The sequence below is a fragment of the Rhinopithecus roxellana genome, chromosome 4 (genome assembly GCF_007565055.1).
Source record: "Rhinopithecus roxellana isolate Shanxi Qingling chromosome 4, ASM756505v1, whole genome shotgun sequence".
NCBI lineage: Eukaryota > Metazoa > Chordata > Mammalia > Primates > Cercopithecidae > Rhinopithecus > Rhinopithecus roxellana.
In genome coordinates, this window is record NC_044552.1 from 169008785 (window position 1) to 169019799 (window position 11015).

General features: G+C 40.8%; 1 non-coding gene across 1 annotated transcript; it reads right to left on the minus strand.

Annotated features, from left to right (window-relative positions):
• Positions 1 to 6331: 6331 nt before the first annotated feature.
• On the minus strand, positions 6332 to 6521 carry LOC115897239. The gene has a single exon (XR_004057154.1). It is a non-coding gene; the product is annotated as a U2 spliceosomal RNA (small nuclear RNA).
• Positions 6522 to 11015: the final 4494 nt, after the last annotated feature.

An 11015-nucleotide genomic window follows, 5' to 3' on the forward strand; every position in this document is an offset into this window, starting at 1 on the left:
ACCTCTGGCCCACAAAGCCCGATATTTACTATCTGAACCTTTTCAAAACATGTTTGCTGACCCCTGGATTAATTCAAATGCAATTTGAGATAATGCAGTTTGAAGATATTTTAAAATCGCACAAGCAAAACTGTTTAAGACAGTGTAGGAGATGAAGTCCTATTTTTGTGTCAGATGGTGTTTTTATAAAAAGCTCAAAAGGCATATACATGCATATGGTGATATGTGTATTCAAAGCTTTGAGTTTCCTAAATATTATTAAATAAAAAATACAGTAGAATAGTCATTGCGCCAGTAATGAAATTGCCATTGCAAAATTTGGAGAGTAAGAGAAATCTGACATAGTTGACTCCACCTGCTTCCTATCTGCAAACTGTCCTTGGTCATTACTGGGCACAGGTCAAGCTAACTTTAGGAGGAATTAGTTTATAGTTTAACTTGAAAGGAAGGATGATAATAGTCTCTCCTTAAAACTAACTCCCTCAGCTGGGTGTGGTGGCTCACGCCAGCACTTTGGGAGGTCGGGGTGGGTGGATGGCTTGAACTCAGGAATTTGAGATTAGCCTGGGCAATGTGAAAACCTGTCTCTACCAAAAATACAAAAAATTAGCTGGGTGTAGTGGTATGCCCCTGTGGTCCCAACTACTTAGAAAGTTGAGGTGGGAGGATGCTTGAGCCCAGGGAGGTGGAGGTTGCACTGAGTCGAGATGGCACAACTTCACTCCAACCTGGAGTGAGACCCCATCTCAAAAAAACAACTAAAAACAAAACCAAAAACAAACAAACAAACAACAATAAAAGAACCAAAACTAACCCTCTCTTTGCTCAGGGACTGACAGTCACTTTTGTAAAGCTAATGAAACGCCACAAGAATAGGTTTACGGGAGGAGTGTAAACTCTGATAAAATGTAGGCATAGTTTCTATAATCCCTTATTGTTCAGGAGTCGTATGACCAGAGGTCACAAGATTTGTGACTTTCCCAATTACTCTTACCAGCAACATCACTATTGGAGAACCTAAGATTACTTTTTTGAGATGTTTTTTAGACTGACCCCATCTGGACTGGTGACTTATGGCTCAACTGGTGCTGTGCTTCCACCCAGAGGCAGACTCAGTGCATGAGGATGGAGGACCACTTTCCATCACCCTATGATTTCATCCCTAACCAATCAGCAGCAACCATTCCCCAGCCTCCTGCCCACCAAATTGTCCATAAGAACCCCTAGTCTCTGAGCCTGTGCAGGGACTGATTTGTATGATAACTCCCATTCTCTTGCATGGGCCAGCTTTGTGCCAATAAAACTCTTTTCCTACTGCAATGCTGTGGTCTCAGTGGACTCATTTTGTTTCTGCAATGAGCAGGAACAACTTATTAAAAAGTCCATAATTTTTCTGTCCTTAAGTTACATATGATTTTTTTTCTTTTACTGGATAGTTATGATAAATCTTAGTTTAAGCAATTTTTGATAAGGTGTAAGAACACATTTTTTGTTTGTTTGTTTTTTCCAAGATGGAGTCTTGCTCTGTCACCCAGGCTGGAGTGCAGAGGCACGGTCTCGGCTCACTGCAAACTCCGCCTCCTGGGTTCAAGCAATTCTCCCTGATTCAGACTCCCGAGTAGCTGGGACTACAGGTGCCCACCACCACGCCTGGCTAATTTTTGGTAGAAACGGGGTTTCACTGTGGTGGCCAGATTGGTCTCAAACTCTTGACCTCAGGTGATCTGCCTGCCTTGGCCTCCCAAAGTACTGAGATTACAGGTGTGAGCCACTGGGTCCAGCCAGAAAACATGTTATGCGAGCAATAGAGGAGCAAACAGTATTTAAGAACCAAAATTCTAGATTCCAGCTTGTTATTGTTGCCCACCTACACCTCTCGTAGACGCCCACTGGTTTCCCAGAAGCTAATGTTGCTCTGCTTCAGTGCATTCCCCCTAGGTTCTGTGATTGCTTTCAGTTGAATGTTATGCTGGATTCCTACCACTTACACTTATTTGCTTTTCATCATCTATTCCAGAAGTGTTCCTATCCCCTACATTTCTACATTATACTATACATACTGCTTCAGAAAAACATTTATCATTTCACTTGTTAAAGATGATAAGGCGGCCGGGCGTGGTGGCTCCTGCCTGTAATCCCAGCACTTTGCAGGGCTGAGGCGGGCAGATCACGAGGTCAGGAGATTGAGACCATCCTGGCTAACATGGTGAAACTCCGTCTCTACTAAAAATACAAAAAATTAGCCAGGTGTGGTGGTGGGCACCTGTAGTCCTAGCTACTTGGGAGTCTGAGGCAGGAGAATGGAGTGAACCGGGGAGGCGGAGCTTGCAGTGAGCTGAGATCAGGGCCACTGCACTCCAGCCTGGGCGACAGAGGGAGACTACGTCTCAAAAAAAAAAAAAAAAAAAAAAAAAAAAGATAGGTACAGGGACTGCAATCGGGTCTTACAGTGTGGGACAGAGAGTGGACTCCAGTTTGATTCCAACAAGGGAAAGTTAGAATTTTTTTTTCTTTTTACATGCTCCCCAAGAAAAGTATACAAGTGGAGATTTATAACCAAGGAGCAGGCTGGAGGTCAGTGGATGGGAAGTTACTAGGAGGAGACATCAAGGATTAGGGGATCTGTTGCTCTACTGACTTCGTAGATTTATTGCTGAGGGCATGATGGTGAGATCAGATATCAAGCGTAGTCAGAGACCCCAATATCAGGGGTGGGGAATTTTTGGTAAACTGGCTAGCAGGATTTTTGATCTCACAGTTCTACAAGGATGGAGAAGGACCTTAAAGGTTGGTCCTAGTCAGAAAGAACTGGAGAGACTCTCTAAAGTTTTGGTCAAAGGAGAGAGTCTTTGACAGTATCAATAGTATATTAATATTTAAGAAACAGGAAGAAATGCCACTAGCGTTTCTACATTTTTCTGTCCTTTTAGTCTGTTTTTATTCACATGTGAAATTTTCTTTTGAAAATTTGTTGAACTTTCGACCTTTCTTTCACTCTGGTTCTGTTGTCATTCTTCTGTGTTCCTCTTTCTCCATTTCATCTTAATTTACCCTCTCATGATCATAGTATTTCCTTTTAATTCCCATATAGTATTTACAGCACCCATCATTTTGGTGATACCGCACAAATGCTCTGAGTATGTGATTAGGGAATAGAGGGTGGAGGGAGCTCTTCTAAGATTTCAAAGCCTCATTTTGTAATCTGCCTGACTCTGCAACCCTTCAATCCACACAGTTGAGGCCATTTAATTCCTATCTGTAAATTCAGCTTGACCTCTCAGACCAATAACCCTTAAATAGTTTGAATTTTAAAAAACTTGGCAATAATGTCATATTAAGTGAGCTTAGATCCTTGTTCTCAGTCTTTGTTTTACAGATAAAATATATAATTATTGGCCGGGCGCGGTGGCTCAAGCCTGTAATCCCAGCACTTTGGGAGGCCGAGACGGGCGGATCACGAGGTCAGGAGATCGAGACCATCCTGGCTAATACGGTGAAACCCCGTCTCTACTAAAAAATACAAAAAACTAGCCGGGCGACGAGGCGGGCGCCTGTAGTCCCAGCTACTCGGGAGGCTGAGACAGGAGAATGGCGTGAACCCGGGAGGCCGAGCTTGCAGTGAGCTGAGAGCCGGCCACTGCACTCCAGCCTGGGCGGCAGAGCAAGACTCCGTCTCAAAAAAAAAAAAAAAAAAAAAAAAAAAAAAAAAAATATATATATATATATATATATATATATATATATATAATTATTCTTATTACTGCATTACTTTGAAGAAATGGTTCCTTTTATTCTCCAATAACTGGTGATGAACTCTGTATGTATGCTGTTGTGTCTCAGTTCCCCTAAAATTGGGAGCAAGGAGTTCGGCTTGGTTATTCATGTCTTGTTCCTTCAACCCGTTTGGTATCTGAGACCACACATCTTGTGGTAAGACCTCCGTGACCTGACCCTGCCTCAAGGAGAAGCAACTTGATTAAATTGAGATAAATCATTAAAAGAAAAAAAATGTATTTGCCCTGTTGGAGTAATCAATTACTCATGAGGATGGTTTTAGAATTGGTCTAATGGAAGTAAACCAGACGTTAACTCTTCACATCTAAGTCTTAGGTTGGAGAAAATAATGAACCTCTATTCTTCACATTTCTTTGTGACTTTTGAGTACTGCTATAGAAAATTAAAACAAAACCAAGAAAAGTCCAGGATAACTGCTACTTGTTAAATTTATAGTTAACCACTTGGACCCTGAACACTGCTGGACAATGTTTTCTTTTTCCCAAGCAAGTTTATCCTTCTGCTCTTCATTGTGGTAATTTCAAGACTAATTAATTTCCCTCAAATATCCGACTTCAGCTGTATTTCCTCTACCTCTCATATCCTTTTCTTCGTGGATCCTCATAGAGAAAAGAGAAACTCTCAGATAGAAACTTCCTCAATATTCCAGCACCAAATTTGCACACTGCCCTGCAATACTACCTTTCTGCCTTTCCTCCCGTTTTAATGGAAAAGGTTTGCCTTCTCTTCTCTGAGGCTACTCCCCATGTCTCTGCACTGGGTTTGAGAATCATCCTCCCTTTTTTTGTTTCCAGTCTCTCCCATTTTACTTGCTCTTTCTCACTCATTGAATTCAAGTGCATAATACTAAAATTAAAAAAAATAAAGGCCGGGCGCTGTGGCTCATGCCTGTAATCCCAGCACTTTGGGAGGCCCAGGCGGGCGGATCACAAGCTCAGGAGATCGAGACCATCCTGGTGAACACGGTGAAACCCCGTCTCTATTAAAAATACAAAAAAATTAGCCGGGCGTGGTGGCGGGCACCTGTAGTCCCAGCTTCTCGGGACCTGAGGCAGGAGAATGGCACGAACCCGGGAGGCGACGGAGCTTGCAGTGAGCGGAGATCACGCCACTGCACTCCAGCCTGAGAGACAGAGCAAGACTCCATCTCAAAAAAAAAAAAAAAAAAAAAAAAAAATTATATATGTATATATAAAATAAGATAGCAAACAAATGGTTCTCCCTGGGTTTCATGTCTCTTTTTTAGCTACTGACCTCTCTTTTGCTTTTAAAGCCCAAATGCTTGAACAAGTTACTGATTATTTTTGTCTCTGCTTCTTAACCTTTCTTAAAGTTCCACCATCTCGACTGAGCATGGTGACTCACAACTGTAATCCCAGCACTTTGGGAGGCCGAGGCGGGTGGATCATCTGAAGTCAGGAGTTCGAGACCAGCCTCGCCAAGAAACCCCATTTCTACCAAAAATGCAAAAATTAGCCAGGCATGGCGGCGCGCCTGTAATCCCAGCTACTCAGGAGGGTGAGGCAGGAGAATCGCTTGAACCTGGGAGGCAGAGGTTGCAGTGAGCCAAGATCACACCACTGCACTCCAACCTGGCCGACAGAGCGAGACTCTGTCTCAGAAAAATAAATAAACAAATAAATAAAAATTTAAAAGTCCCACTATCTGCTTCTTTCTTAACCACTGCCTAAAACTGCTTTCATGAAGATTGCAAATGGCATTCATGCTCTTAGATAAGCCCCTGACTTAATTACATCATCCCTGGAAAGATTTTTTCACCTTTGATCACTACTTTCTTCTAAAAAATATCCTGTGTCATTGATTTCTAAGCAAATGCACTCTTGTGAGCTTCCTCTTAACTCTCAGGCTACTTCAGTATTTTTTGTTGACTCTGCTTTTCTATCCATTCACAGAAAGTCGATTTTCCATTAGGGCTGTAGTTTCGGCCTCCTTCAACTCCATATTCTATCCCATTGTCTCCAAGAAATCTTTTTTTTTTTTTTTCCCACACTAATTGTGTAATTTTCTAAGATGATCTATTAGTTTTATTTACCTGAGGTTATTTGCGTGATAGTAAAAATTGCATACAACAATAAGAGTGAAGCTGGATGGGCTAGGTGGTTCACACCTGTAATCATAGCATTTTGGGGGGCTGAGGCAGGTAGATTGCTGAGCCTAGGAGTTAGAGACCAGTCTGGGCAATATAGTAAAACCTTGTCTCTACAAAAAATACAACAATTAGCCAGGCATACTGGTATTTACCTGTGATCCCAGCTACTTGGGAGCCTGAAGTGAAAGAATTGCTTGAGCCTGGGATGTCAAGTTTGCAGTGAGCTGTGATCATGCCACTGCACTCCAGCCTGGGCAACATAACAAGACCCTATCTCCAAAAGAAAAAGAAAAAAGTGAAGCGTATATATGAATTACTTGGATAACATGTAACACTTTTTATAAAAAACTATGTAAACGAAGTAATCTTTATCTCCTCTCACAGCTTCTATATTATCTGTGTGTGTGTGTGTGTGTGTGTGTGTGCGTGTGGTTTACCATTCTTGGAGGTACTGCAATACCAGGTAGATGTATGGAATGGATTGTGTAAGCTTCTATTCCATCTCCCTGCTCAAAAATACATTTAATATATTGTCCTTGAATAGAGGACGTATCAGATTTTAACCTGTTAAGAACAGATACCACATTTGATCTTAGCTAAAAGGCCAAGAAGAGATTATTTATATTGTGAAACCTCTCAACTAAAAATTTCTAGTTCAAATCTTTCTCCTGATCTCCAGTCATATAAACGTAATAGAATGATTTATACATCCAGTTTGCTGGCTCACAAGAAATCTCAACTTCAACTTATCCAAACCTGCATTTATTATCTTCCCAATCCCCGCCAGATTATCTGCTCCTTACCGCATGTCTTTTCTATTTAGTATCTGACTTGCTTAAGTCAGCAAAATGGAATATCTTTCTTTACTACTTCTACTTATCTCCAGCCTCCATCATGTTGACTTGAGGGTATGTGTGCAAGTGCTTGTCAAGGTGGTTATCTAACCTGATCACTCAGGTCGTGTCCCTTCACTCAATTTGGTAGCTGAAACCAAATGTCTTCAAACAAGTTCTCTGTGACCTGATACTGCCTTCAGAGTGGAGAAATTTGATTAAATGGAGATAAGTCTTTAAAAACAACAAAACTTTTCTTACCCTTTTAGAACAACTCAGTTATTCAAAGGAATGAGTTTGGAATTGATCTTGTTGAAATAAGCCAGATATTACCTCTTCACATCTAAGTTGGAGTTCGGAGAAAGTAATAGACCTGCACGCTTCACATTTCTTCCTAAGCCTCTGAGCACTGTTGCAGAAATTTAAAGCAATTCTTAAATCTCTTAAGCCCGTGGAAGAGGCAGCACCACTGCCTTAGTTCCTGTTATTTCCTCAATTCCAGATGCCTTTGATGTCTCTCTACCTTTTCACTTTTCACTTCAATCTGTAAGTTCCAGTTTAGGTGTCTGTTTTCTTCTGCTAGTTTGTGATCTTCTTTGGTTAGGAACTGTAATTATCCATCTTTGTATTTCTAGTTAGTAACTTGTTTCAGTACCCGGAGCTCATAAGGGAGTAAATAACTGAACAATTGAATGACCCCTGCTAATATTCAACCACCATGCACTCCACTTCCTCCCTGCCTTTTGGAAGATTGCCTGTGTATCTCGTCTCTAGGTCCCAAGTATATTTAGTCTAAATTATCTGGATGCTTGCTAAAAGTAGGATTGCCTATTACACAGATTCTGCTATCTCTCAGCTCAGTTTTGCTAACATGTACAGTTTGGACTTCCAGACTCTCAAACTGAGTGCCCGTGACCTGTGGAACTATGTGTGTGATAACACAGGACACATATCTTCTTGTAATGTCAGTTTGGGCCACTTTTTAGTTCTTTGAGACAAAATATTTATATTAAAATAGGAAAATATGCAGGTAAAGCAAAATTTGGGGTAATTTTAAAAGCCAAGTGTAAGATTTCAACTCATGAAACTTCAGAAATATTTTACGGTGGGATGGGACAGTTTCTGCTAAATCCTCATATCCCTCAGGATATATACTTTTCCCTCTTCTGTTTTGGGATACTGAACTTCAGATGTTAAGTCTGAAAGCACTGTAGGTAGGTGGCGCGCGCGCACGCTCGTGTGTGTGTGTATGTGTGTGTGTGTGTAGAAGGAAGGTTTTCCATGAAGATTCTATAGAAAGGATTTTTGAGTTTTGGCCTAAAAAAGTAACATTAAGGAAACCATAAAATCTCTTCAGAGTTTAGCACACCAGGGATAGCACTAAATGGCTTTCTAGTATCGAGATATAACCGTTTTGCCGGGCGCGGTGGCTCAAGCCTGTAATCCCAGCACTTTGGGAGGCCGAGACGGGTGGATCACGAGGTCAGGAGATCGAGACCATCCTGGCTAACACGGTGAAACCCCATCTCTACTAAAAACTACAAAAAACTAGCCGGGCGAGGTGGCGGCGCCTGTAGTCCCAGCTACTTGGGAGGCTGAGGCAGGAGAATGGCGTAAACCCGGGAGGCGGAGCTTGCAGTGAGCTGAGATCCGGCCACAGCACTCCAGCCTGGGTGACAGAGCGAGACTCCGTCTCAAAAAAAAAAAAAAAAAATCTTAAATATCTTCACCGAAACACAGCAAAAATGTTAGGAAAAATCTTGTTGCTTATTGTTGGCTAACACAAGTTAGTGATTTACTTGAAATAAGTCTTGTGTTCTTATTTTGTTGCATCTAGACAGCCAAATTATTTACTGTAATTCAACGAATGTACCTACAGCCAGTGTTGATGAAATAGTAAAACAGGAAAACAAATGTAGTAAATTTCCAAATTATCCTTCTTAAATTCACTGAAAAAGAGGCTAAGGATAATTTTTATTAAATGTACATGCACTTCTTTGGAAATATGTCAAGACTATTCAAAAACACACACAAGGTGGGGTGTGGTGGCTCATGCCTATAATCCCAGCTCTTTGGAAGGCTGAGGCGGGTGGAAGGATCACTTGAGGCCAGGAGTTTGAGACTGGATAACATAGCAAGACCCAGTCTCTACAAAAAGTTTAAAAAATTAGTCAGGCATGGTGGTGTACATGTGTAGTCCCAGTTACTTGAGAGGCTGAGGTGAGAGGACTATTTGAACCTCTAGGAGTTGAAGTTACAGTGAGCTGTGATAGTGCCACTGTACTCTAGCCTGTGTGATAGAACAAGACCCTGTCTCAAAAATACATTAAATAGATAAATAAGTAAACAAATAACACACACACACACACAAATGATTATGGGCTACAATCTGAAAGCCTTGGTAGAGTTTATTTATACATAATTTTAAAATAAATATATGCACAGAAAATATTTCTATGATTAAATAATGACATTAAAACAGTAATACTTCAACACTGGCAATAGGTTCAGATGAGTTTTGTGGATCAAACCAAATATTCTTGGTAAGAAACATCAGTAAATTATAAATAGCAAGATGAAAATAGAAAACCGTTAGCTCAGCAGGAGCTGTGTATGTGGGAGAGAAGAGCAAATTTGAAGTTGTATACAAATTACAGATGACATTGAAAATCTAGTTTATTTAAGAAGAAAACTGAATACTAAAAAAATGGTATTTGAAACATTTTAATGGTTTACATGTGGACTTTTTTCTACAGTGATACAGTAGGTATATTTTCTGTTGCTTAGAACAATGCAATAAGAATGACCTGTGATGATAATGAACTGCTCTGAAAAATCAGCCTGTTAAATTAACTTTTATGTTGACAAATCTTTCTTAGAAGTCAGTCTCTTTGCAGACTTATCTAGGCAAGATTTCTTGTAACGCCCTCCCCACCCTTTCCTGTAGGTCATTGTTCTTAGAGGGAGTCACTAAAGGAAGTTCATCCTTTCTTAACCTTATACTTTGGCTATGGAGAGAAAAGATAAGGACTTTTTTTTTTTTTTTTTCCTTTTGTATGTTTGTAAGATTCCCTGAGACCACAGTGGAGAACTGGGCTGAGGTCAGTGATGATGAAGGCAAAAGCAACTATTAAAATAATGGTGGTCGGCCAGGTGCAGTGGCTAACGCCTGTAATCCCAGCACTTTGGGAGGCTGAGGCAGGCGGATCACCTAAGGTGGGGAGTTTAAGTCCAGCTTGACCAACATGGAGAAACCCCATCTCTACTGAAAATACAAATTTAGCTGGGCGTGGTGGTGCATGCCTGTAATCCTAGCTACTTGGGAAGCTGAGGCAAGAGAATCACTTGAACCCAGGAGGCGGAGGTTGTGGTGAGCCGAGTTCGTGCCATTGCACTCCAGCTTGGGCAACAAGAAATTCCGTCTCAAAAAAAAAACAAAATAAAACAAAACAAAACAAACAAACAAAACAAAAAAATACAAAAAATTCCAACTCAAAAAACAAAACAAAACAATAATAATAATAATAATAGTCATGGTAGTTGCAGTAAGCAACAATCTTTCCCAAATCTCAGAGTATCTCCCATAAATTACCACATTTCATTGATCCCATAGTAAACTTTTTAGTAGTGTTGAAAATTATTTATATGAAATGGTTCATTAAATTTTTCTCTTCATTTACTTGTTGAGTCCCAAAGACCAAGAATTTGTGCTCCTACTGAAGATGTCTGTCCTCCTCCCCAAAGGGAACAGCTTGGGGACTAATAGAGATAGACACCAGTCTAGAGACACGTGCAAGATTAATGATCATAATTTTATAGTTTTGTTTGTTTGTTTTGAGACTGAGTCTCACCCTATCACCCAAGCTGGAGTGCAGTGGCACGCTCCCGGCTCACTGAAACCTCTGCCTCCCATGTTCAAACGATTCTCGTGCCTCGGCCTCCTAAGTAGCTGAGATTACAGGCATGTGCCACCACACCCAGATAATTTTTGTATTTTTAGTGGAGACCAGGTTTCAACATATTGGCCAGGCTGGTCTTAACTCCTGACCTCAGGATCCACCCTCCTTGGCCTCCCAAAGTGCTGGGATTACAGGTGTGAGCCACTGCACCCCACCCAATTTTACAGTTCTTGAAAAAAGGACTGACATACACTTATTATGGCTCTAAGGAACAGGTAGACAGCTAAACATATTTACTTGCTTCATTTTTAAAATACTACTAAAATATCAGCATACCACAGAGAAATTATAAAATTGTCAAACCTATGCAAAGTAGAG